Consider the following 27,976-nt stretch of genomic DNA (forward strand, 5'->3'; position numbering starts at 1 on the left):
TGATTGGTCCCCAGCCTTCCCACGTGACTGGAGCGCATAGCAACGTGTCCTGGTTACAGGAAGCACTGCAGTGGGACACTCTCTAGGGGGCTACAGCGCTTGTAGAAGCGCCGATCGGCACCCTTAGAGTATTCCCACCTCGGATTCATTTCAATCTAACCATTATGTATGGGCTTCCTATAATGTAACATTCTTTTCATGTTTTGATGGTTTTTTCACTATTTTCGCATTACTAGTTTGTACTCTGACATGCACTGACTTTTGACCCTGGGCCACTCCCAGGGGACTGTTTTGGCGCCATTTTCACTGTTTGTATCTAGTATATATACTTGCTGTTTTGTATTATTTGTATCCCTGATCTGAAGAAGAGGGGCGGTGTCAGTAATTGGACCTTAGCAGAGCCCTAGTCAGCGTGGGATATTTCTTAATCTCAAGTCTAATTCAAGTGGGTGAAAAGCACCATAAGTTCCAGCAAGGCAAAAGGGCTCACAAGGGTTACACTGCATCCCTTCTACTCTGCTCCATACTGTGAGTGTTGTACTATCTACACCTGCCTCAATAAAAGACAGTTATCCATAACCCAGTGTCGGTGGGTGTTTATTGCCCTGTGCCGGGCCCAGGAGAAGCGGTCTTCACCTCGGACCCTGTATAGGCCAACCGTGCCCTGGCATCACGAATTGACAAGTATAACTTAGTATCATAGTAACAGCTCATAAGGTTGAAAAAAGACAAGAGTCCATCAAGTTCAACCTATAACCCTAATGAGTCCCTACTGAGTTGATCCAGAGGAAAGCAAAAAACCCTCATACTCTAGGTAAAAATTCCTTCCCGACTCCAAATATGGCAATCAGAATAGATCCTTGGATCAACCTTCTGTCCCTATAAATCTAGTGTCCATAAACTGTAATGTTGTTATTCTCCAAAAATGCATCCAGACCCCTCTTAAATTCTTTTACCGAGTTCACCATGACCACCTTCCCCGTGAGAGAATTCCACAGTCTCACTGCTCATACAGTAAAGAACCCCCGTCTGGGCTGGTGTAGAAACCTTTCCTCTAAACGTAGAGGATGCCCCCTTGTTATAGATACTTGGGGTTGTCCCAATTGTGCTCCCATATATTACATAATCCCAGCCCGGATTTTTCTTCCCCATAACCTTACATTTATCAGTGTTGAACCTCATGTGCCACTTCTCAGCCCAAACCTCCAACCTATCCAGATCCATTTGTAATAGTGCACTGTCCTCTATAGAGTTTCCTGCTTTACAGAGTTTAGTATCATAGGCAAAGATTGCTACTTTACTATTCAACCCCTCTACAAGGTCATTAATAAATATATTAAACAGAACAGGACCCAAAACTGACCCCTGTGGTACCCCAATAGTAACAGTCACCCAATCAGAATAAGTACCATTAATAACCACTCTCTGTTTCCTATCACTGAACCAGTTACTTACCCACTTGCACACATTTTCCCCCAGTCCAAGCATTCTGATTTTATGCACCAACCTTTTATGTGGCACCATATCAAATGCTTTGGTTAAAATCCAGATATACGACATCCAGCGATTGCCCCTGGTCCAGTCTGGAGCTCACCTCCTCATAAAAGCTGATAAGGTTAGTTTGACAGGACCGATCCCTCATAAAGCCATGCTGATATGGAGTCATACATTTATTTTTATCAAGATACTCCAAAATAGCATCCCTTGGAAAACCTTCAAACAATTTACATACAACAGAGGTTAAACTAACAGACCTATAATTCCGGGGTCAACTTTTGACGCCAGTCCTGGGGAACAGTCTCTTTTACTATAGAGTCCCTAAATATTAAAAATAGGGGTCTGTCTATTACATTACTTAATTCCTTTAGAACACGGGGGTGAATGCCATCTGGACCTGGTGATTTGTCTATGTTGATTTTTTGTAGGCGGCACTGTACTTCTTCCTGGGTTAGACAGGTGACCTGTACAGGGGAGTTTATCTTACTTCACTGTATTTCACCTGGCATTTCATTTTCCTCGGTGAATACAGTGGAGAAGAATTTGTTTAATATATTTGCTTTTTCCTGATCCCCATTTTTAATTTCTTCCTCATCATTTTTTAAAGGGCCTACACTTCCATTTTTAACCTTTTTGCTATTTATATAGTTAAATAACATTTTGGCATTAGTTTTACTCTCTTTGGCAATGAGTCTTTCTGTCTCTATTTTTGCGGCTTTTATCTGTTATTTACATATTTTACATTATTCTCTATAGCTTTTTAATGCTTCTTCCCTGCCATCCTGTATGCTTTATTTTTGTCATTTATTGCCCCCTTAAAGGAGTATTCCGGGCAAAAAACATCTTATCCCCTATCGAAAGGATAGGGGATAAGATGTCTTATCGCGAGGGGCCCGCTGCTGGGACCCCTTGCGATCTCCCTGCAGCACCCACATTCCACGCCCCCTCCATTCATGTCTATTCCACGCCCCCTCCATGTCTATTCCACGCCCCCTCCATTCATGTCTATGGGAGAGGATGCTTTTCCAGAAGGATTTTGGCTTACTCAAGTTCATTTTGGCAAAATTTTGTCTTGCTTTTATATGTCTCTGTGTCAGCAATGGGGTCTCATGCCATAGTGTTTCATTTAATTTAAATGTTGACGGATAGTTTGCGCTGACGCTGATGCTCCTTCAGCCTGCAGGACAGCTTGAATATCTTTGGAACTTGTTTGGGGCTGCTTATCCACCATCCGGACTATCCTGCATTTACACCTTTCATCAATTGTTCTCTTCCGTCCATGCCCAGAGAGATTAGCTACAGTGCTATGGGTTGCAAACTTCTTGATACTGTTGCGCACTGTGGACAAAGGCAAATCTAGATATCTGGAGATGGACTTGTAACCTTGAGAGGGTTGATATTTTTACACAATGTTGGTTCTCAAGTCCTCAGACAGTTCTCTTCTCCTCTTTCTGTTGTCCATGCTTAGTGTGGCACACACAGACACACAATTCAAAGATTAAGTGAACTTCTCTCCTTTTTATCTGCATTCAGGTGTGATTTCTATATTGCCCACACCTGTTACTTGCCCCAGGTGAGTTTAAAGGAGCATCACATGCTTGAAACAATCTTATTTTTCCACAATTTTGACAGGGAGACAATTTTTTCCAGCCCATTTTTGGAGTTGGTGTGACATTATGTCCAATTATTTATTTATTTGTTTCCCCCTTTTTTTGTTTAGTTCCAATACACACAAAGGGAATAAACATGTGCATAGCAAAACATGTGTTACTGCAATCCTTTCCTGTGAGAAATACTTCATTTTCTAGAAAAATTTCAGGGGGGCCAACATTTACAGCCATGACTGTATATGTGTGTGTGTGTATGTATATATATATATATATATATATATATATATATATATATATACACACAGCTTTAACGTATTCTGCAAAACAGTGATATACATAACCTATACATATATATTTATAGTTACTAAAAAGATGATATACATAAAACTAAACATTTTGTTGGTTAGAATATAATACAGCATTTAATCTGTCAGGTGAACCCTGTTATTATGTATCACACTGGCCACAGCTGTGTCTGCTGTACATTCTCATTGGTAACCGGTAGTCAATGGTCAAAGATATGGCTAACCCACTATTTCTCATTGCAGCTAACAATTTTCCATCCAGGTGGGGCAAAGCCAGGGGTCTGATAAATACAGGTGGCGAACACATGTATGGTTTGATCTTCACATCCCTGTATAGCAGTACTTGGTAAGAACAAGTTATTGAATACCCCCATCCTATCTTTGAATGTATTACTTTATCAGCATTTTACCTTTAAATGTGTCATGTCTGAGAAAAATAAATCTGAAATGCAGCACTACCAAAGAAAGTGGCACAATTGTGGATATCTTAACAATAGCTGCAGGGCAACAGCTCTTTAATACGTCACCTCAGGAGATCTGGGTCCTAGGCCTGCGAGTCCGGAGGTGCTGGGAACCAAAGAACTCAGTCACAATAAGGTATGCTCATCAAGAAAAGTGGTTACGCACATTCACCGCTAGGCTTCGTATGAGGGCCGGAAGAAGCGCAATCAGCGGCAGCGGGTCTGACACCGGAGAAGTCCGTGAGAGCCGACACAGCCGAGTTGTTCCACTGAAGCCTAGTGGTGAGTGCGGGTAACTGCTTTTCTTGTTGAGCACACCTAAATCTGAAATGCACCCACATGAAATATCGTGTATCACATAACTTTCTGGTTTTAGGTTTCTATAAGTAGCGTAAAAAAACAACAACGGACAAACAGTTACAAAACGATTACACAACAGCTTTATCTTATGGGAACAGCATGCAATTCTGCTGAAAGCAAACATCACAGTAAGATGAGGCAATAAAAGTTAACTGGAAATGAGTTCACTGCTGTAGAAAAAGAGGATTTTTACTGCAATAAATGTGGTATCAATACCATCCAATGGTTTCTTTAGTTCTTATGATACTGTACTTAGGGATATTACTTCGTGTCAGGACTCTTTCAACACAGACAAATACATTCCGCAAAGTAAATAGACTTTTAGGCAAGGAGTGGGCAAACAATAACAGATTGAGGAAGGGAAATCTAGGGGAAAGGTTTTACCACACTACAACACGTAGCACATCGTCACTGCATTACTACATGTATTGTTCTATCTTTTTCCCACTGCTATGATATTTCTAAGGCCCATGCTAAAGAGTGTAACCCATATATAAATCCCTGTAATCTGATTAAATGAAAAACAATGTGATTCTATAGAATCCTTTCACATTGTCCTATTAGGGTATATAAACATCATAATGTGGGGTTTCCTGCTCCAGACCCCCTCTCTTAGAGCCTCTGGAGTGGGAGTTGCTCTTTGCTGCGGCTCTAAGTTAGAGGAATGCCAACCCCAGAGAACTGTTAGTTCTTTATGGGAACTTCTATTCTAAATAGTGTTTAAAAGTGGACACATGCTTTAAAGTGTACCTGTCGTCTGCAAAAATGTTTTATATAATGTAGATAATGACAATATAAAAGTATATTTGTAATATGCATTGGTTAAAAAAATGTGTATATTATTGGGTGAAAAAATGCTGTCCCTGCAGCTATTGCTTGGTGCGGAGAAAAAATACAGGAAGTGAGGTCAGGACAAGCAGGGCTCTGCCCGGGCTCATGCTTTTTGTCATTCAGCCTGCTGTGTGAGCCGGGGCATGTCACAGAGCCTCAGTGCACAGAACCCTGTTTGTCCTCACTGCACAGATCCCTGCTTGTCCTCAGTGTACATAGCCCTGCTTGTCCACCTACACTTCCTGTATTTTGTCTCTGTACAGAGACAAGCCTAGCCAGGACTTCTTCACCCAAAAATATACACATTTTCTAACAAATTTATATTACAAATATACATACAATGTTATTATATACATTTGGCAAATGGCAGGTACACTTAAATAATAATTCAAGGTTTCTTCCCAGGGCATAAACACTTTCATATTATTAAAAATACAGAGGGCTTTTTAGAAATAAAAAGACACAACACAAATGAATCACATCTTTCAAGCAAGAAAAAAAATAAATATATAAAACCCAGCTTTTAGAATCATATTAAAAACTACTACAAAGATCTGTGGTTTCAAAAATGAGATAATACCAATACTAAAGTCAGAATCTATATTTAACTGTATCTCACACAAATCTAATTTAATTTGAATGAAGTTCTCAGCAGGAATTTATCTGGGAATAACATTGCAGGAATATGTAATATATACATCTTGTCTGCTGGAGTATAGACAGAATAAACATGAAATAATGATAATATCACATACATAACAAACAGCAGATAAGACTGCCTAACAGATTTGTGTATCAAGAGAAATAATATCTACACAATCTGTGAAAGGGAAAATAAAGTTGACATGAACTATTAGATTTTGGTTTAATAATTTCATTTTACATTATTAAAATGTATGTCAAAATAGGAAATACTACTTAATTCCCTAGAACGTTAATGAAGGGTCAATAAACAAAAGCAGATGACAGATGTCAAGAAGATGAACTACTAACATGAAAGGTAAGAAATTTGTGATCAAGCATTTTAACTGTATATAAATCTTATTAATAAAACAGTAAGCCACCGCTATGTGCACCAAATTCCCACTAGCGGATACAGCCACTCCTTCAAAAAATAAGTAATGAATATTACAATCGCCAACATTACTATTCCCACACTCATCAGGTCCTGGTTCTGTCTCAACACACAAGTGCCCACTCAAATAACACTGGCCTCAGAGGTGACCAGCCTCAGCCAGCTATTGGTTGAGCATGTATTTAGTCATTTGCTATGTGTTAAGACTGCAGCATGAAGTGGAAATCAAAAAGGGATCAAAAGTGAGCATCGAAAAGGTAACAGCAAGGGATCGGTGAGGAAACGCTAACATTTTTCCCCTCAATCTGACCACTTAAAGGGGTACCCCAGCATTAACAATTCCCTTATCCACTGGATAGGAAATAAGTGTCTAATTGTGAGGGGTGCAATCTCTGGGACCCTACATAATCTCCAGAACAGGGCCCTAAATCTCGTGTCAGCAAGCAAATGCAAAAAAATATCCCACCAGAAAACCCTATTAACTAGTAATGTTCATTATTTTATTTTACATTTCTCATTCTGTTGCCCTACTTTCACTTATGTCTGTAACTGCACTTGTGGCATTCGGAACTGGCTTTTACGGTGGCCATACACTTTAGACAGCAGTGGGCTGAATGTTTGCTCACCTGACAGCTCTCTCTCCCAATCTTCCTATACACAAAAGCAGTAGACACAGTCTAATGTTCATATGCTCTGGAATGGAGAGTGAGGAGGGGTAAGCCACTGCCAGAAAGCTCTGGTGACTTATCTCCCTGAGAACAAAATGGTTGGGTAGGGTTGAATCCAACATCTCTGACCCTTTTTTCCCCTGATATCATCTGTAGGGCAAGAGCCAGGAAGACCTCTGTACTTCACATCCTAGTCTAGCTCTAAGTCAAACTAAAAAGCAGCTCCATGAGCCACCCGCTAGTATCAGCTAAGGATAGTGCCACCAAAATATAACTATTACTTTTACGTTTTTGTTATCTGTTATCTGGATGAAGTTGCATGAATGTACACTCATTGTAACTAGAGATGAGCGAACTTACAGTAAATTCGATTCGTCACGAACTTCTCGGCTCGGCAGTTGACGACTTATCCTGCATAAATGAGTTCAGCTTTCAGGTGCTCCCATGGGCTGGAAAAGATGGATACAGTCCTAGGAGACTCTTTCCTATGACTGTATCCACCTTTTCCAGCCCACCGGAGCACCTGAAAGCTGAACTAATTTATGCAGGATAAGTCATCAACTGCGGAGCCGAGAAGTTCGTGACGAATCAAATTTACTGTAAGTTCGCTCATCTCTAGTTACAATGAGTGTACATTCATGCAACTTCATCCATCTATTCTTGACATTAACTACTCATTTAGTAGAACTACCTAGTCTTGAACCCAATTATATTAAAACTGTATTTTCAAAGTGCAGCCAAGCCAAACACTTATTTTCTTAAGGAAACCAAGTTTTTATGGAGTACTTTACATAAATATATATTTTTTGGAAGAAAAGCATTACCATGATACAGAGCATGTGCATTTTACTCTATATAATGGATTTTTCCGAGTAAGGCTGGGTTCACATCACGTTTTTGCAATACAGTTCCCGTATAAGGTTTCTGATGAAAAATGGATTCCTCAAAACCGGACTAAACTTTACCTGTACCGTACCAGTATGTCCTGGGTCCTTTCCCTTTCTATAACACGGGCCCGGCCTCAAACAATAGGCCGGGACCCGTTGCTAATAGCACGCGGCACTGATCGCGGTGCTGCGCGCTATTAACCCTTTAGACGCGGCATTCAAAGTTGATCGCCGCGTCTAAAGTGAAACTAAACTACCCCCTGCTAGCTCAGGGGGCTGTTCGTGACCGCCATGGTGAAATCGCGGCATCCAGAACAGCTGTTGGACATGAGGAGGGTCCCCTTACCTGCCTCCTCCGTGTCCGATCGCCAAATGACTGCTCAATGCCTGAGATCCAGGCATGAGCAGTCAAGCGGCAGAATCATTGATAAATGGTTTCCTATGAGAAACCATTGATCAATGTAAAAGATCAGTGTGTGCAGTGTTATAGCCCCCTATGGGAGCTATAACACTGCAAAAAGTGAAGAAGAAAAAAAAACAACGAATAAAGATCATTTAACCCCTTCCCTAATAAAAGTTTGAATCACCCCCCTTTTTCCCATAAAAAAAAAACTGTGTAAATAAAAATAAACATGTGGTATCGCCGCGTGTGTAAATGTCCAAATAATAAAAATATATTGTTAATTAAACCGAACGGTCAATGGCATACGCACAAAAAAAATTCCAAATCCAAAATAGCGTATTTTTGGTTACTTTTATATCATGAAAAAATGAATAAAAAGCGATCAAAAAGTCAGATCAATACAAAAATAGTACCGCTAAAAACTTCAGCTAATGGCACAAAAAACAGCTCTCATAACGCCCCGAAATTTTTTTATAGCCATAGGGGTCAGAAGATGACAATTTTAAACGTATACATTTTCCTGCATGTAGTTATGATTTTTTCCAGAAGTACGACAAAATCAAACCTATATAAGTAGGGTACCATTTTAATCATATGGACCTCCAGAATAAAGATAATGTGTCATTTTTACCGAAAAATGCACTGCGTAGAAACGGAAGCCCCCAAAATTTACAAAATTGTGTTTTTTCTTCAATTTTGTCGCACAATGATTTTTTTGCCATTTCGTCATAGATTTTTGGGTAAAATGACTGATGTCATTACAAAGTAGAATTAGTGGCGCCAAAAAATAAGCCATCATATGGATTTTTAGGTGCAAAATTAAAAGAGTTATGATTTTTTAAAGGTAATGAGGAAAAATGAAAGTGCAAAAACAGAAAAACCCCTTGTCCTTAAGGGGTTAATCAAAATGTATGTACAAATTGTAACCCATATACGGTTGAATTTTAACCCATATACGGTTGAAAACCGTATACGGTTTGAAAAATGATGTCCGGTTGCATATGTTTTTTAAGAAAAAATCATATACGTTTTTAACTGATCACTCCATTATGAATAAAGTTTCACTTGTTTGATTGAAATTCCAAGACAAAAACATTCGGTGTGCACTGTGCATGTGCAAAGTCAAAAACACTATGGTGCAAACCAGATGGAACTGTAAGCACATACGGTTCTGTATGGTTTCCATTGACTCCCATGTTAAAAAGACAGTATACAGTTTCAATACGGTTTTTCACCTGGACCAAAAACCGTGGTAGGCTACGGTTTTGTGTATGGGGAAAAAAACGGACAAAACCGTACAAGACGCCAAATGGACACAACCGGATGCATCGTTTGGCATACAGTTTTCAATGGAGAGTCAATGTATACGGTTTTCAATACGGTTCCATAAAAATTTAAAACATATACGGGAACTGTATTGCAAAAACGTGGTGTGTGAACCCAGCCTAATCCAAATTCCAAAGACTGCATAAATCCAGACATTCGTCATCTAAGAAAATCGGTGTCTCTACTGTATAGGGAAAATACGTGTTCATGTAAAGGGGAATGTTTGATGTTTTTGTCCATAGATAACCCTTTTCCTTTTACTATGGGGAGCACCACCAATCAACAAGTATTGTAACAAGAAATGGAGGTTGTAGTTTATTCCAACACAGAAAACATTTCATAATACACCCTGACTTTTACATACACAGGCTATTGAGAAATGCAGTCTATTTCTCCTCTGTGACAAAGATTGAGATAAATATCAGATACACAGATGAGAAAGCTCCTGCATGTCTAATTTCAAGGGCACTATGAAGCAGGACTTGCATGGATGGAACAGGTCCAATCCAGATATGTAATTTATTGCCTCAGCTTTCCAGCAACATTAAAGAAATGAGCGGCCGGGGAGATTTTGCATTCTCTTTGTTTCTGTAAAACAATCTTAATCACAGTGTCATAAATTAAAAGTATTTGCCTGTGCAGATGACAACAACATATAAGAAACCCTGTGACAAGAATAAAAAACACTCGTCTGCTTCTTATACATTTTTAGACTTCTTTTAAAAAGACATCTGCTAGGGAAAGAAGTCAGGAAGGAAACATTTCAGTAACCTGTATAAATATAATCAATGTTGCTCTCTTCAGCCAATACCGGAGTAAGAAAGGGCAATAAAATAATACACAACCATTAGTGTGGTATTTTCCCTTTGGGACTATAAGAGCATAAACTTATCTAATGATTTACAGCACCGTGTAGTCTGACTATTGTCATCAGTTTGTTGAAGATAGGAAGGAACAATATAGTAAAATTCTAATTTCGACACAGATTTATTTTTAGGCAGTCATAGTAACATAGTTCATAAGGTTGAGTCCATCGAGTTCAACCTATATCCCTAATGAGTTGATCCAGAGGAAGGCAAAAAACTCTCATACTAGAGGTAAAAATTCCTTCCAGACTCCAAATATGGCATCAGAATAAATCCCTGGATCAACGTTCTGTCTCTATAAATCTAGTATTCATAACCTGTAATGTTATTACTCTCCAAAAATGCATCCAGACCCCTTCTGAACTCTTCTACTGAGTTCACCATGACCACCTTCCACAGGAGAGAGTTCCACAGTCTCACTGCTCTTACAGTAAAGAACCCTCGTCTGTGCTGCTGTAGAAACCTTCTTTCCTCTAAATGAAGAGGATGCCCCCTTGTTATAGTCCTGGGTATAAATAGATCAAAGGAGAGATCTCTCTATGGCCCCCTAATAAATTTATACATATTTATTAGGTCTCCCCTAAGCCTTCTTTTTTCTAAACTAAATAACCCCAATTCTGATAATCTTTCTGGGTACTGTAGTCCTCCCATTCCCTGTATTACTCTGCTTGCCCGTCTTTGAACCCTCTCCAGCTCCACTATATCTTTCTTATACACTGGTGCCCAGTACTGTACACAGTATTCTATGTGTGGTCTGACTAGTGATTTGTACAGTGGTAGAATTATTTCCTTGTTGTGGACATCTTTGCCCCTATTGATGCACCCCATGATTTTATTTGCCTTGGCAGCAGCAGCAGCTAAATTTACTGTTAACTATGACTCCCAAGTCCTTTTCCACGTCAGTCGTCCCAAGTGTTCTCCCATTTAATACATAATCCCAGCCCGGATTATTCTTCCCCATGTGCATTACCTTACATTTATCAGTGTTGAACCTCATTTGCCACTTCCCAGCCCAAACTTCCAACCTATCCAGATCCATTTGTAACAGTGCACTGTCCTCTATTGTGTTGATCACTTTACAGAGTTTAGTATCATCTGCAAAGATTGCTACTTTACTATTCAACCCCTCTACAAGATCATTTATGAATATATTAAATAGAATAGGACCCAAGACTGACCCCTGTGGTACCCCACTAGTAACAGTCACCCAATCAGAATAAGTACCATTAATAACCACCCTCTGTTTCCTATCACTGAGCCAGTTACTTACCCACTTGAACACATTTTCCTCCAGCCCAATCCTTTTCATTTTATGCACCAACCTTTTATGAGGCACCGTATCAAATGCTTTGGAAAAATCAAGATATACAACATCCAGCGATTCCTCCTGGTCTAGTCTGGAGCTCACCTCCTCATAAAAGCTGATCCTGGTTGGTTTGACAGGACCGATCCCTCATAAATCCATGCTGATATGGGGTCATATATTTACTTTTATCAAGATATTCCAAAATAGCACCTCTCAGAAAACCCCCAAACAATTTACGTACAACAGAGGTTAAACTAAAAGGCTTATTATTCCAGGGGTCGCTCTTTGACCCCCCCCCCCCCCCCCTGTCACTATAGAGTCCTTGAATATTAAAAAATAGGGATCTGTCTATTACATTACTTAAAGGGGTACTCAAGTGGAAAACTTTTTTTTTTTAATCAACTGGTGCCAGAAAGTTAAACAGATTTATTAAAAAAAATCTTAATCCTTTCAGTACTTTTTTAGGGGCTGTATACTATAGAGAAATCCAAAAAAGAAATGACCACAGTGCTCTCTGCTGACCTCTGCTGTCCATTTTAGGAACTGTCCAGAGCAGGAGAAAATCCCCATAGCAAACATATGCTGCTCTGGACAGTTCCTAAAATGGACAGCAGAGGTCAGGAGAGAGCACTGTGGTCATGACATCAGATGAAATGCATTTCTTTTTTGGATTTCTCTTTAGTATACAGCCCCTAAAAAGTACTGAAAGGATTAAGATTTTTTAATAGAAGTGATTTACAAATCTGTTTAACTTTCTGGCACCAGTTGATTTAAAAAAAGAAAAAAGTTTTCCATGGGAGTACCCCTTTAATTCCTTTAGAACACGGGGGGTGTATGCCATCTGGACCTGGTGATTTGTCTATTTAGATTTTTTGTAGGCAGCACTGTACTTCTTCCTGGGTTAGACAGGTGATCTGTACTGGATCTGTACCTTATCTCGCTGTATTTCACCTGGCATTTCATTTTCCTCTATGAATACAGTGGAGAAGAATTTGTTTAATATATTTGCTTTTGCCTGATACCAGTCTATAATTTCTTCCACATAATTTTTTTAACCCCTTAACGACGCAGGACGTATATTTACGTCCTGCGCCGGCTCCCGCGATATGAAGCGGGATGGCGCCGCGATCCCGCATCATATCGCGTCGGTCTCGGCGCTCATCAATGGCCAGGACCCGCGGCTAATACCACACATCGTCGATCGTGGCGATGTGCGGTATTAACCCTTTAGAAGTGGCGGTGAAAGCTGACCGCCGCTTCTAAAGTGAAAGTGACCCGGCTGCTCAGTCGGGCTGTTCGGGACCGCCGCGGTGAAATCACGGCGTCCCGAACAGCTGACCGGACACCGGGAGGGCCCTTACCTGCCTCCTCGGTGTCCGATCGACGAATGACTGCTCCGTGTCTGAGATCCAGGCAGGAGCAGTCAAGCGCCGATAACACTGATCACAGGCGTGTTAATACACGCCTGTGATCAGGATGAGAGATCAGTGTGTGCAGTGTTATAGGTCCCTATGGGACCTATAACACTGCAAAAAAAATGTAAAAAAAAAAGTGTTAATTAAGGTCATTTAACCCCTTCCCTAATAAAAGTTTGAATCACCCCCCTTTTCCCATAAAAAAAATAAAACCGTGTAAAAAAAATTTAAATAAACATATGTGGTATCGCCACGTGCGTAAATGTCCGAACTATAAAAATATATAATTAATTAAACCGCGCGGTCAATGGCGTATGCGCAAAAAAATTCCAAAGTCCAAAAAAGCGTATTTTGGTCACTTTTTATACCATTAAAAAATGAATAAAAAGTGATCAAAAAGTCAGATCAAAACAAAAATCATACCGATAAAAATTTCAGATCACGGCGCAAAAAATGAGTCCTCATACCGCCCTGTACGTGGAAAAATAAAAACGTTATAGGGGTCAGAAGATGACATTTTTAAACGTATAAATTTTCCTGCATGTAGTTATGATTTTTTCCAGAAGTGCGACAAAATCAAACCTATATAAGTAGGGTATCATTTTAACCGTATGGACCTACAGAATAATGATAAGGTGTAATTTTTACCGAAATATGCACTGCGTAGAAACGGAAGCCCCCAAAAGTTACAAAATGGGGGTTTTTTTTTCGATTTTGTCGCACAATGATTTTTTTTTCCGTTTCGCCGTGCATTTTTGGGTAAAATGACTAATGTCACTGCAATGTAGAATTGGCGACGCAAAAAATAAGCCATAATATGGATTTTTAGGTGGAAAATTGAAAGGGTTATGATTTTTAAAAGGTAAGGAGGAAAAAACGAAAGTGCAAAAACGGAAAAACCCTGAGTCCTTAAGGGGTTAAAGGGCCTACAATTTAATTTTTAACCTTTTTGATATTTATATAGTTAAAGAACATTTTGGGGTTAGTTTTACTCTCTTTGACAATGAGTCTTTCTGTCTCTACTTTTGCAGCTTTTATCTGTTTGTTACATATTCAACTTTTTTCTCTATATATTTGTAATGCTTCTTTTTTTAGGAGTTTAAATTCTTTATTTTTGTCATTTATTGTTCCCATAACATTTTTATTCATCTACATTGGTTTTCTTCTATTCCTGGCCCTTTTATTTCCATAAGATATTTTTAAAAGTCTCCCATTTAGTTTTAGTATTCTTGTTTTTCAGGACATTCTCCCAATTTATATTGTTAAGGGCTTCTCTGAGGTGATCAAACTTTTCCTTCCTAAAGTTTATCGTTTTAGTGGCCCCTCGAGAGAATCCCTTATTGAAGAACAAGTTATAATGTATTATATTATGGTCACTATTTCCTAGGTGTCCTTCTACTTGCACATTAGTTACTCTGTCAGGTCTGTTGGCTAATATTCAGTCAAGCATGGCGCCCCCTCTGGTCGGGCCCTTTACCATTTGGGACAGAGAATTGTCTTTAGCTATAGTCAGAAACCTGTTTCCTTTATGAGATTCACAGGTCTCAGTCTCCCAGTGTATATCAGGATAGTTAAAGTCCCCCATTATTATCACCTAATTTTGATTTGCTGCCTTGTTTATTTGCCTAAGTAATTGATCTTCTGGCGCTGGTTTCTCTTCTGTTAAGATCTGAGGTTAACAGAAGAGAAACCAGCAATGGCATTGTATTACCAAACTGCAAAGATGAAGAAGATACATTGTAAGCTGCTGATGCTTCTGGGGACCAGACCCACAATGCAATGTGCATGTTTCTCTACAGTTACAGTAGTGGCATTAAGGTGACTATTACAGAGAAAGACCCATAATTCCCCATATAAATGCATATAACACCTACATGAAGGCAACTTGGCAATACTTTTTTTTATAATTCAAAATAATTTTATTAATATCACCAGAACACCATACAGAGAATTTCTTTTAAATCAGAGAAAAAGGCATGTGAGACCTAGTAGGTCGATAAAATAAAAAATCATGCTCAAACAATAAGAACAAATAAGCAAGCATGTGACTGCTAAATATACTAAGGGAACTATGCCAATATAGTAAGGAATCACATAGATAATGTCAAAAGCTGATCATTCGGCACAACTAAAGGGAGATATTGGGCAACACGTGTGCATAAGTAACTACTCAGATGAGGTATAGAAACAAACAAGACAAGGACAACAAAAGGACATACAGTTAAAACAAAAAAAAGGGGAAGGAATAGTAGAAGATGCGGAGCAGAGAGAAAGAAAGAGAGGGGGAAGATATAAGGAACAGGGCAGGGAGAGAGGGATAGGAGGCACCAGGAGAGCATCGAACGAGCAACTACTTGGAGAGAGGCTAAAACAAGGCCCGGATAATAAAGAGCAAAAGGATTTACCAAAACCGGGTACCGCCCAGCTAGGATAAGGCATTGTAGCGATCAGAAGAGCAGAATTCTGACCAGGGTAACCAGGTGGTGGTTAATCAGTTTAGTTCATGCGGGGCAACTGCAAGGAGGAACACCAATGGCGTGAGATGACGGTTTTGGCCGCTTGGAGGAGATGGCGTAATAGGGATTGTCTGTATTTGGAAGCAGCCATTGAAAACATGGACAATAAAACAGCACCAGGATCTCGAGGGATCCATACACCTGTTACATCGGATACTGTCTTAACCCCTTAAGGACGCAGGACGTACTCAAACGTCCCCTTTTCCGAGTCCTTAAGGACTCAGGACGTTTGAGTACGTCCTGTCAAATCACGGCCCCCCGCCGCTAGCCGGAGGGGAGCCGGTGCCCGATGCCTGCTGAAATCGTTCAGCAGGCATCGGGGCATATCGCCCAGGGGGGTCATTATGCCCCCCCATGTCGGCGATGGCCGCAGATCGCTGGACAATTCAGTCCAGCGATCTGCGGCAGATTCCGGGTCAATCGGGTCTCCAGTGACACGGTGACCCGGAATTACAGGCTGTTCGGGGCCGTCTCCGACGGACCCGAACAGCCAGAGCCTGCAGGGGTGAGGTGGCACTGGTGCCACCTCACGATCGCCCTGATTCGTCGGCCGGATTACCGGCCGACCAATCAGGGCGCCTGCTGCGGGTGTCACTCCCGCAACCCGCTCCGCCCCTCTTCCGGAGGACGTGAGCGGGTGCGGGACGTGCACCCCGGGTGCTGGGGACCCCGATCCCCGGCGTCAATGTTGGGATCGGGGCCCCAGGAGCGACGGCCGCGGCGGAGACGACGAGGGACTGACCTGTGCGGCGAGGATCGTTGGAGGTGAGTGACAGCCTCCTGCTGTTGCTTAGCAACAGCTCCCAGCATGCAAAAAGGGCATGCTGGGAGCTGTAGTTATGCAACAGCAGGAGGCAGACCACCACAACTCCCAGCATGCCCTTATGGGCATGCTGGGACTTGTAGTTTTGCAACAGCTGGAGGCACATTTTTTCTATGGAAAAGTGTACCTTCAGCTGTTGTGTAACTACAACTCCCAGCTTGCACCAACAGCTAAAGTGCATGGTGGGAGTTGTAGTAGTGCATCTGCTGGTTGCATAACTACAACTCCCAGCATGCCCGTTGGCTGTCGGTGACTGCTGGGAGTTGTAGTTTTGCAACAGCTGAAGGCACACTGAGTTATATAGCAAACCAGTGTGTCTCCAGCTGTTGCATAACTACAATCCCCAGCATCCCCAGCCAAAGTAGTATGCCTCAAGCTGTTGCATAACTACAAGACCCAGCATGCCCTTCCGCTGTCGGTACATGCTGGGGGTTGTAGCTTTTGCAACAGCTGAAGGCACACTGGTTGCAAAACACTGAGTTTGTTACCAAACTCTGTGTTTCACAACCAATGTGCCTCCAGCTGTTGCAAAACTACAACTCCCAGCATGCACTGATAGACCGTACATGCTGGGAGTTGTAGTTTTGCAACAGCTGGATGTCCCCCCCCCCCCCCCCCCCCCAATGTGAACGTACACTCACATGGGCGGAGGATTACAGCAAGTATCCGGCTACAAGTTTGAGCTGCGGCAAATTTTCTGTCGCAGCTCAAACTGCCAGCGAGAAACTACTGTGAACCCCCGCCCGTGCGACTGTACCCTAAAAACACTACACTAACACACAATAAAATATAAAAAACACTACATATACACATACCCCTATACAACCCCCCTCCCCTCCCCAATAAAAATGAAAAACGTCTGGTACACCACTGTTTCCAAAACGGAGCCTCCAGCTGTTGCAAAACAACTACTCCCAGTATTGCCAGATAGCCACTGACTGTCCAGGCATGCTGGGAGTTTTACAACAGCTGGAGGCACCCTGTTTGGGAATCACTGGCGTAGAATACCCCTATATCCTCCCCTATGCAAGTCCCTAATTTAGGCCTCAAATGCGCATGGCGCTCTCACTTTGGAGCCCTGTCGTATTTCAAGGCAACAGTTAAGGGTCACATATGGGGTATCGCCGTACTCGGGAGAAATTGTGTTACAAATTTTGGGGGGTATTTTCTGCTTTTACCCTTTTTAAAAATGTAAAATTTTTTGGAAAAGAGGCATTTTAGGTAAAAAAAAAAAATTATTTTTTTTACATATGCAAAAGTCGTGAAACACCTGTGGGGTATTAAGGTTCACTTAACCCCTTGTTACGTTCCCCGAGGGGTCTAGTTTCCAAAATGGTATGCCATGTTTTTTTTTTTTGCTGTCCTGGCACCATAGGGGCTTCCTAAATGCGGCATGCCCCCAGAGCAAAATTTGCTTTCAAAAAGCCAAATGTGACTCCTTCTCTTCTGAGACCTGTAGTGCGCCAGCAGAGCACTTTTCACCCCCATATGGGGCGTTTTCTGAATCGGGAGAAATTGGGCTTCATATTTTGGGGGTATTTTCTGCTTTAACCCTTTGTAAAAATGTAAATTTTTGGGGAAACCAAGCATTTTAGGTAAATTTTTTTTTATTTTTTACATATGCAAAAGTTGTGAAACCCCTGTGGGGTATTAAGGTTCACTTTACCCCTTGTTACGTTCCCCAAGGGGTCTAGTTTCCAAAATGGTATGCCATGTGGTTTTTTTTTTGCTGTCCTGGCACCATAGGGGCTTCCTAAATGCGGCATGCCCCCAGAGCAAAATTTCCTTCAAAAAAGCCAAATGTGACTCCTTCTCTTCTGAGACCTGTAGTGCGCCAGCAGAGCACTTTTCACCCCCATATGGGGTGTTTTCTGAATCGGGAGAAATTGGGCTTCAAATTTTGGGGGGTATTTTCTGCTATTACCCTTTGTAAAAATGTAAATTTTTTGGGAAACCAAGCATTTTAGGTAAATTTTTTTTTTTTTACATATGCAAAAGTTGTGAAACCCCTTTGGGGTATTAAGGTTCACTTTACCCCTTTTTACGTTCCTCAAGGGGTCTAGTTTCCAAAATGGTATGCCATCTGGGGTTTTTTGCTGTCCTGGCACCATAGGGGCTTCCTAAATGCGGCATGCCCTCAGAGCAAAATTTCCTTCAAAAAAGCCAAATGTGACTCCTTCTCTTCTGAGACCTGTAGTGCGCCAGCAGAGCACTTTTCACCCCCATATGGGGTGTTTTCTGAATCGGGAGAAATTGGGCTTCAAATTTTGGGGGGTATTTTCTGCTATTACCCTTTTTAAAAATGTAAAACTTTTGGGAAACCAAGCATTTTAGGGAATTATTATTATTTTTTTTTTTACGTATGCAAAAGTTGTGAATCACCTGTGGGGTATTAAGGTTTACTTTACCCCTTGTTATGTTCCCCGAGGGGTCTAGTTTCCAAAATGGTATGCCATGTGTTTTTTTTTTGCTGTTCTGGCACCATAGGGGCTTCCTAAATGTGACATGCCCCCCAAAAACCATTTGTCACTCCTTCCCTTCTGAGCGCTCTACTGCGCCCGCCGAACAATTAACATAGACATATGAGGTATGTGCTTACTCGAGAGAAATTGGGTTTCAAATACAAGTAAAAATTTTCTCCTTTTTACCCCTTGCAAAAATTCAAAAATTGGGTCTACAAAAACATGCGAGTGTAAAAAATGAAGATTTTGAATTTTCTCCTTCACTTTGCTGCTATTCCTGTGAAACACCTAAAGGGTTAAAACGCTGACTAAATGTCATTTTGAATACTTTGGGGGGTGCAGTTTTTATAATGGGGTCATTTATGGGGTATTTCTAATATGAAGGCCTTTCAAATCCACTTCAAACCTGAACTGGTCCCTGAAAAAAAGCGAGTTTCAAAATTTTGTGGAAAATTGCTGCGGAACTTTGAAGCCCTCTGGTGTCTTCCAAAAGTAAAAACTCATCAATTTTATGATGCAAATATAAAGTAGACATATTGTATATGTGAATAAAAAAATTTTTCTTTACAAGCAGAGAGCTTCAAAGTTAGAAAAATGCACAATTTTCAAATTTTTCATCAAATTTTGGGATTTTTCACCAAGAAAGGATGCAAGTTACCACAAAATTTTACAACTAAGTTAAAGTAGAATATGTCACGAAAAAACAATCTCGGAATCAGATTGATAACTAAAAGCATTCCAGAGTTATAAATGTTTAAAGTGACAGTGGTCAGAATTGCAAAAAATGGCTGAGTCCTTAAGGTGAAAAAGGGCTCAGTCCTTAAGGGGTTAAAGGTGGAAAAAAAATGTTTTAAAATCAACTGGTGCCAGAAAGTTAATAATATTTGTAAAATACTTCCATTTAAAAATCTTAACCCTTCCAGTACTTATCAGATGCTGTATACTACAGATATACTACGGAGAAATTTGTGAAGTTCTTTTCATTCTGACAACAGTGCTCTCTGCAGTAGGGATGGAAAAAATTTTAATACATTTTTAATAAAGTGTGTTTCACTTTTTTTTTTTCTCTATTTTTATTTTTTTTAAGGTAGTACTACTACTCCCAGCATGGAACAGACTGTTCCATGATGGGAGCAGTGGCACCTGTACTAAAAGACAGATCGCCCCGGGTGTTACTCCTGACACCCGATACAATCGTCCATAATATAGCAGAGATTCGGAGCGGCTCTATACAGCGCTCGCATCTCTGCTCTGTACTCCGGGCCAGCCAGTGATTTGAATAGAACATCACTCCTTCATATTTTCCGCCCAGAGTGGGGATTGGCCGGATGGTTGCAGCCAATCACCGCTCTCAGCGGGAAATATGAATGAGCGATGTTTTATTCATATCACTGGCCGGAGTACAGTGCAGAGATGTGGAGCGCAGGAGAAAGCCGCTCTGCATCTCTGCAATAGATAGGACGATTGTATCGGGTGTCAGGAGTGACATCCGCTGTGATCTGTCCTTAACTGCAGGTACTACTACTCCCAACATGGAGCACACTCTGCTCCATGCTGGGAGCTGTAGTACCTGCATTAATAGACAGATCGCAGCAAGTGTCACTCCTGACATCCTCTGTGATCTTCCAGTATAATGACAAAATGGGGGCCGCTGTGTTTTTAAAGTGAACCTTACAGACAGAACGTGCTGCTGTTGCTGAGGGCAGCACAATGAATACAGGCATGCCGTTTCCAGCGGTCTGTTGCTACTGCAAGTATGTACAGTAGTTTAGTCAAACTTACATACAGCACTGTAACAGAAGAGTCCAGCATATTTATTAGGCATAGCTCCCCTGCCCATCTGCTGATGACTGACAGGCTTCACTCTATGTACAGTGAATGGGAGAATCCGGATGAATACGTCAGATTCATCACTTGCCGCACTGGGCGCATACTGCAGACTTCTACATGTACTATGTATCTGCATATGAAAGACCGCTGGAAACAGCATATCCACATGGTAGCATGGTACGGTGGCGGACATGCTGTTTCCAGCAGTCTTTCATATGCAGATACATAGTACATGTTGAAGTCTGCAGTATGCGCCGAGTGCACCAAGTGATGAATCTGACGTATTCTTCTGGATTCTCCCATTCACTGTACATACGGCTTCGTCAGTCATCAGCAGATGGGCAGGGAAGCAGAAGGGAAGGAGCGACAATGGGATTTTGGAGAGCGAATTTTGCCGAAATGGCTTTTGTGGGGCATGTCACATTTAGGAAGTCCCTATGGTGCCAGAACATTGAAAAACACCCCACATGGTATACTATTTGGGAAACTACACTCTTCAAGGAACATAACAAGTGATACAGTGAGCCTTAAGACCCCACAGGTGTTTGACGAATTTTCAATAAATTTGGACGTGAAAATGAAAATGTTTATATTTTTTTTACTAAAATGTTGATGTTACCCCACATTTTTCATTTTCGAAAGGGGTAATAGGTGAAAATGTCCTCCAAAATTTGAAACACCATTTCTTTCGAGTAAGGAAATATATCATATGTGGATGTAAAGTGCTTTGTGGGTTCCTCTAGAGGGCTCAAAAGGGAAGAAGCGACATTGGGCTTTTGGAAAGCAAATTTTGCTGAAATGGTTTTTGGGGGGCATGTCTCATTTAGGAAGCCCCCATGGTGCCAGAACAGCAAAAAACAACAAGCATGGCACACTATTTGGGAAACTACACCCCTCAAGGAGCATAACAAGGGGTACAGTGAGTCTTTACACCCCACAGGTGTTAGGCGACTTTGCGTTGAAGTTGGATGTGAAAATTAAATTTGTTTTATTTATTTTTTTACAAAAATGTTGATGTTACCCCAATTTATTCATTTTCACAAGGAGTAATAGGTGAAAATGTCCTTTAAAATTTGAAACCCCGTTTCTCTCGAGTACCCCCCATGGTGCAAGAAAGTGAAAAACACCCCACATGGCACACTATTTGGGAAACTACACCCTCACAGAATGCAATAAGGGGTGCAGTGAGAATTTACACCACACTGGCGTTTGACAGATCTTTGTAACAGTGGGCTGTGCAAATAAAAAATTAAATTTTTCATTTTGACGAACCACTGTTCTAAAAATCTGTCAGTCACCTGTGGGGTGTAAATGCTCACTGCACCCCTTGTTACGTTGAGGGGTGTAGTTTCCAAAATGGGGTCACATGTAGGTATTTATTTTATGTCAGAACCGCTGTAACCAGCAACCACCCCTGTGCAAATCACAAGTTTAGGCTTCAAATGTACATGGTGCGCTCTCACTCCTGAGCTTTGTTGTGCGCCCGCAGAGCATTTTACGTCCACATATAGGGTATTTCCGTACTTGGGAGAAATTGTGTTACGAATTTCGGGGGTCTTTTTTTTTTACTTTTACCTGTTATGAAAATGAAAAGTATGGGGCAACACCAGCATGTCCGTGTAAAAATTTTTTTTTTTTTTACACTCACATGCTGGTATAGACCCCAACTTTACCTTTTCATAAGGGGTAAAAGGAGAAAAAGCCACCAAAAATTTGTAGTGCAAATTCTACCGAGTACGGAAATACCCTATATGTGGCCCTAAACTGTTGCCTTGAAATACCACAGGGCTTCGAAGTGAGAGAGCGCCATGCGCATTTGAGGCCTAAATTAGGGATTTTCATAGGGGTGTACCCGGATGCAAGCGTTACACTTGCCTCCTCCACCAAAAATACTGTACTTTCGTTTTCCCCAAACAGGATGCCTCCAGCTGTTGCAAAACTCCCAACATGCATGGACAGTCAATGGCTGTCCGGCAATACTGGGAGTTATTTTGCAATAGCTGGAGGCTCAGTTTTGGAAAAACTGACGTACAAGACGTTTTTATTTTTATTTGGGGGGGGGGGGGGGGGGGAGACAGTGCAAGGGTGTAGTGTATGTATATATATATATATATATATATATATATATATATATAGTGTTTTACTCTTTATTTAGGGTAAGTCTAGTGTAGTGTTAGGGTACATTCACACGGGCGGTGGTTTACAGTGAGTTTCCTGCTGCAGCAGAAAATTTGCTGCATCTCAAACTTGAAGCAAGAAACATGCTGCAAACAGATTTATAAATTACTTCTATTTAAAAATCTGAATCCTTCCAGTACTTATCAGCTGCTGTATACTACACAGGAAGTTCTTTTCTTTTTAAATTTCTTTTCTGTCTGGCCACAGTGCTCTCTCCATGTCATGAACTGTCCAGAGCAGGAGAGGATTGCTATGGGGATTTGTAGAATAAAGAGGAAAGAAAATAGTGGATCTAGTAAGGATTTATTAATATATGTATATAAGTAAGTAAATGCAAATAAATCACCAATCACTCTGCAGGGCCCTTGCAGGAATGAATTGGTAATAATCAATTAATATATAAATAAAAATGCAAATGAAAATGCAGATAAAATTGCAGATAAAAATAATATAGCAGAAATGCACCAATGTCCACTACGGTGGTTAGCAACGTGTCTCTTTTGGTTAGTAGTCAGTCTTGGTCACAGTTAAGTCCAAGGATATCCAATTAAAAGAGTCACAGTTCAGTAATCAACTCCTATGATACTGTAGCCAAATATAGCAATAGTGGCGATAATAGCAACAGTTGTAGCAATTATGGCAGTAGTTTGTGGAGTATTGGTGCACAGCACCACTCGCCCTCCTTCTCGGCTGTTAGCGGTCCCGGCAAGCAATGATGTTCACAGGTAGCGATTTCGGCAGAACGCGATGTCCTGTAGGTGATAAAAGCTGTTTGTATTGCCTTACTGTCACTGAAGAAAAGGCCCGCAGGCCTTGAAACGCGTCTGACTTGCAAAAGCACCTTATACCACTTCTAAAGAGACTATATCCACACATTTTGGCTAGCAACTGCTGGATGCTCACAGAACTGGGACCACTGCAACACGCGCGCAGCTAGCGCATCATTCAGACACGCAGCTGCTCCCAGATCTCCATTCACAGCCCCGGACGGCAGAGTTCCTGGACACATTCTCCCTAGGCCGGACGCCTCCCCGTGCCAGCCCAGGATACTTACAGCCTACCGGAGAACCACTCACCTAGGCTACGATCCAGACCGGCAATACAAACAGCTTTTATCACCTACAGGACATCGCGGTCTGCCAAAATCGCTACCTGTGAACATCATTGCTTGCCTGGATCGCTAACAGCCGAGAAGAAGGGTGAGTGGTGCTGTGCACCGATACTCTACAAACTACTGCCATAATTGCTACAACTGTTGCTATTATCGCCACTATTGCTATATTTGGCTATAGTATCATAGGAGTTGATTACTGAACTGTGACTCTTTTAATTGGATATCCTTGGACTTAACTGTGACCAAGACTGACTACTAACCAAAAGAGACACGTTGCTAACCACCGTAGTGGACATTGGTGCATTTCTGCTATATTATTTTATCTGCATTTTTATCTGCATTTTCATTTTCATTTTTATTTATATATTAATTGATTATTACCAATTCATTCCTGCAAGGGCCCTGCAGAGTGATTGGTGATTTATTTGCATTTACTTACTTATATACATATATTAATAAATCCTTACTAGATCCACTATTTTCTTTCCTCTTTATTCTACACATCCCTAGTGTTCTTGAGGACTGGTATATACATATATTTTCCCATTTTTTGACTAGGCCTGATTGGGTGAAGGCATCACCTTTAACCTCGAACACTCTCCTTACCTCTATCTTTAAGTGAGCTACACATCCTATTGTCCTAATTTACAAATCTGTTTAACTTTCTGGCACCAGTTGATAAAAAAAAAAAAAAAGTTTTCCACCGGAGTACCCCTTTAACTCTTAAAGTTAGGGCACAAAAGGAAACTGGCAAGATATGATCAAGGTAGCAGTTGGTCAGGGAAGGCGGCACAGGTGCAGGGTCAGGTAACGGAACAAGGATCTGGTACACAAATATCAGGAACATGGTATGCTTTCTCTAGGGCACAAAGGCAACAAAGATCTGGCAGGGATACAAGGGAGGAGCAAGTACTTATAACAAGAGCACAGGTGAATACACTTAATTAAATGAGTACTAGCCTTTTAAATCTAAGAGCTCCCGCACTCGCGCCGGGGCTGCGGAAACATAAAGACCAGGGAGGTGAACGACAGGCTGGGATTCGCATGTGGGTGAGTCCCGCGATGCGAATCCCAGCCCCGCCGGCAGCGGGGACATGACAAGAGAGCACTCACGGCCAGTGTGTCTGGCCAGAGCGCAGATGTTACACCCTGCTACCTTCTGTATTTTTTATACTGAACTCCATTGGTTGTTCGGTAGACGAGGGCACAAAGTAACATAACAGTAAATTACAAAGTAAGTGACAACTGGGGCATGAAACCAAAGGACACCAGGTATTAGAGCACTAAACTCTATGATGCAAGATGGTGGGCACAAAACCCATAGGCACTTCTTTTCTAGACAATACACATTTTATTAAATTAACTTGTTTTATATGATCACATTTCGAATGAAGAGAACAATAAATGTTCCTTGTAGGGCTGTAAAATGTACAGCTGAATACTCATACCACCTTGTAAAGTCTTCACTATCCTTCTTGGACCATTATTTTTGTTGTTTTTTCTGTACTCCCCATTTCAGTTGGGTGTGTATAAATTGATTTTCCTATTATTGACCTGTTATTATTTTATTTGTCCTAGTATATTCCAATCACGTGTTGTTAAAAATTCCTGGGTCCCAAGTCACTGTAACTGTTCCTATCTAAAATTTACCATTTATAATACTGCTGCATTCTTACATCAGGGCCCAGAAACAAAATGCCTCCTTGTGCTGGGACAGACTGGTGTAATGGTAAAATCTTTATCTGCCTTCAAATGCTTTTGCCAAAGCTAGTCAACAAACAGATTACCAAATGTGTAAATGGTACATACTTAACCTGCATTTTCTTAGCTACGCAGGTGGAAGCATAGCATGCTTATCTAAAGCGCCACATTTACTTTCAAAGCTGTCAAGAGATAAGCTGCTAATTTAGAAACTGCCAGACACGAGTCATTTGAAAGTTTATATATTCCATATAAATCCAGCTCTAAACAGGAACCCCTCGGTTAGTAAACATTAGAAATCCTGCAGATGACATTTTCTAATCTAAACGCTGCATTCCACAATGGCTGAATTATTACTATTATTTCTCTATTACGGTTTACTCATATTCCTGCATTTGTTACCATTAGAGGAACAACCACTGGGACAGAAAGTGAGAAGGTCCACCTTGATCCAAATTGCTGAATAAAGGAAGCCTTTAACCGAAAATTTTTATTCTTCCCCCTGCAGAATGAACATCCCATACAATTTGCTTTGAATGCAGCACTTAGAATTGTACGCTAGAAGCCTTGTTACAGCAATGTAATTTAGATGTTAATACATTTTATGTCTATAGAAGCTCTGAACACGGCCCACAACAGTAAATTATATTTCTAATATAAAATGTATACCACAGTTTTGTGCAGTGGGCAGAACATACCCGTTACTCAAGCGCTGAATATCAGGCATAATTAGAACTCAGATTGTGGAATGGCAATAACCCGCTGACAAAACATTTCACTAACCAAACCATACAATTTGATGTGTTTAGCAGAATGCAGCTAGAATACAGTCTGACATTCCTTTACATAAAAGACATTACATCTACAGATTAATAGCAATCTTGGCAGACTTTGCTTTAAAAATAACCCTGCTTTTACTCACAGCTGACCATTACAAGAAGAAAAAAAAAAAAAGAAAAAGAAAAAATCTTTGTTGTGGAGACCATTGCATAAATGATGAAAGGCTAGACAAGGAAAGCAGCCGAGGAGAGTTATTGCAGATTGTATTTCAACATGGGGACATTGTGTTTGGAAATAGTTGGCTCAGTTAACTCTCCAGGGCTACATCTTCGCTGTGACATAAGTGGGGAAACAATACATCATAAATCTTCATGTCCTGTACTTTTACTGTAAGTTAAGCCTTTTGGTTATTTAAAGGTAGGCTACTAGTTATCGTGGATTGACAGATGCAAAGTGTAAAATGTTCTACTCTATGGATTTACTACACTAAAGCCTTATCATAAGCCAAAAGAACTTCTATCATTCCTTGTCATAATAATAGGGGGGACAGTTATTTTAAGATATATATTTAATACATTCAATGTTTCAGTGGGGCAACGTGCCATAAAAGTCATATTATGACTTCATGTGTATACATATACAATGGAGAAAAAGCAGCACACCACAAGGAAAAGTTGAAAACGTGTGCTAACCAGCGAGGAGTTGATATAAGAAGAAATTCATGCTACAAACATTTTTTTTTCCACCATTTTGGAATGCATCAATGATCTTTTTGTTTTGTATATATAGATAGATTTAGTTTCCTAAAGTTTGTTTTTTAGGTGCTGCCTAGCAACTAATTCACTTCCTGTCTCGGTGACTACTGTTTTACTAGTCACAAAAGGTTCTGTCTTCTACTCAGTACTGAAGCAGGGTAAAATACAGCCTATTGCAGTTGCATGGTGGTAATTATATGATGAAAATGCTTGCACAAAAATATGTTTTGTGCCAATTTATTTATTATTCTTTTGTGTTGTTTACTTTTTCTTCATGTTAATCTAATAAAAGGACCACCATGAACTCTCGTAGACCACATGTTCTTAAGAAATGTGGTCTAAAAGGCACTAGAAACTAAATGTAGGCTGACACAATCCTTTATTGCACCCACTTGCACCGTGCTGGCCATGGGCTGGAAGAAACAGAAAGAAAAACATGTGCCTAAAGAACTAGTATTTTTAAAATTGGAAAACAAAAAAAGCAAGTGCATTTACAAGATATGTTTTACAGAGGTGGCAATATGTGGGCTGCAAGATGGAGGTCTGAAATCTATTCTTATTAATATCTTTCTTAGAACTTCCTTGCATTGTAAAATACAATAAAATTCGGAGCTTGATGTTTCGTAATTGCTAACTGAGGAATCCAACATGTAGCTATACCAGTAGCCCTTTTAAACCCACAAAAAGAAGGGTGGTCTATCTTTGCATTCTATTTAAAAAAACTAAAACAAACCATGCCTAAATAATTGCAATTCACAATAATAATTTTCATATTGAGCATATCTTAATGTGGAGTGCAGAAGGTGC

The 27,976-nt window shown here is 40.6% G+C and overlaps 1 protein-coding gene and 1 long non-coding RNA gene across 4 annotated transcripts in view; one reads left to right on the forward strand and one right to left on the reverse strand.

Annotated features, from left to right (window-relative positions):
• LOC130276367 (uncharacterized) lies at positions 1-27,444 on the forward strand. The gene is made up of 4 exons (XR_008845098.1): positions 1-166; positions 3,656-3,758; positions 5,995-6,064; positions 26,559-27,444. It is a non-coding gene; the product is annotated as an uncharacterized LOC130276367 (long non-coding RNA).
• Positions 1-27,976, reverse strand: part of AUH (AU RNA binding methylglutaconyl-CoA hydratase) — a 221,297-nt gene that overhangs the window by 11,686 nt on the left and 181,635 nt on the right. The window lies entirely within an intron of this gene.

Source organism: Hyla sarda, chromosome 1 (assembly GCF_029499605.1).
Source record: "Hyla sarda isolate aHylSar1 chromosome 1, aHylSar1.hap1, whole genome shotgun sequence".
Taxonomy (NCBI): Eukaryota; Metazoa; Chordata; class Amphibia; order Anura; family Hylidae; genus Hyla; species Hyla sarda.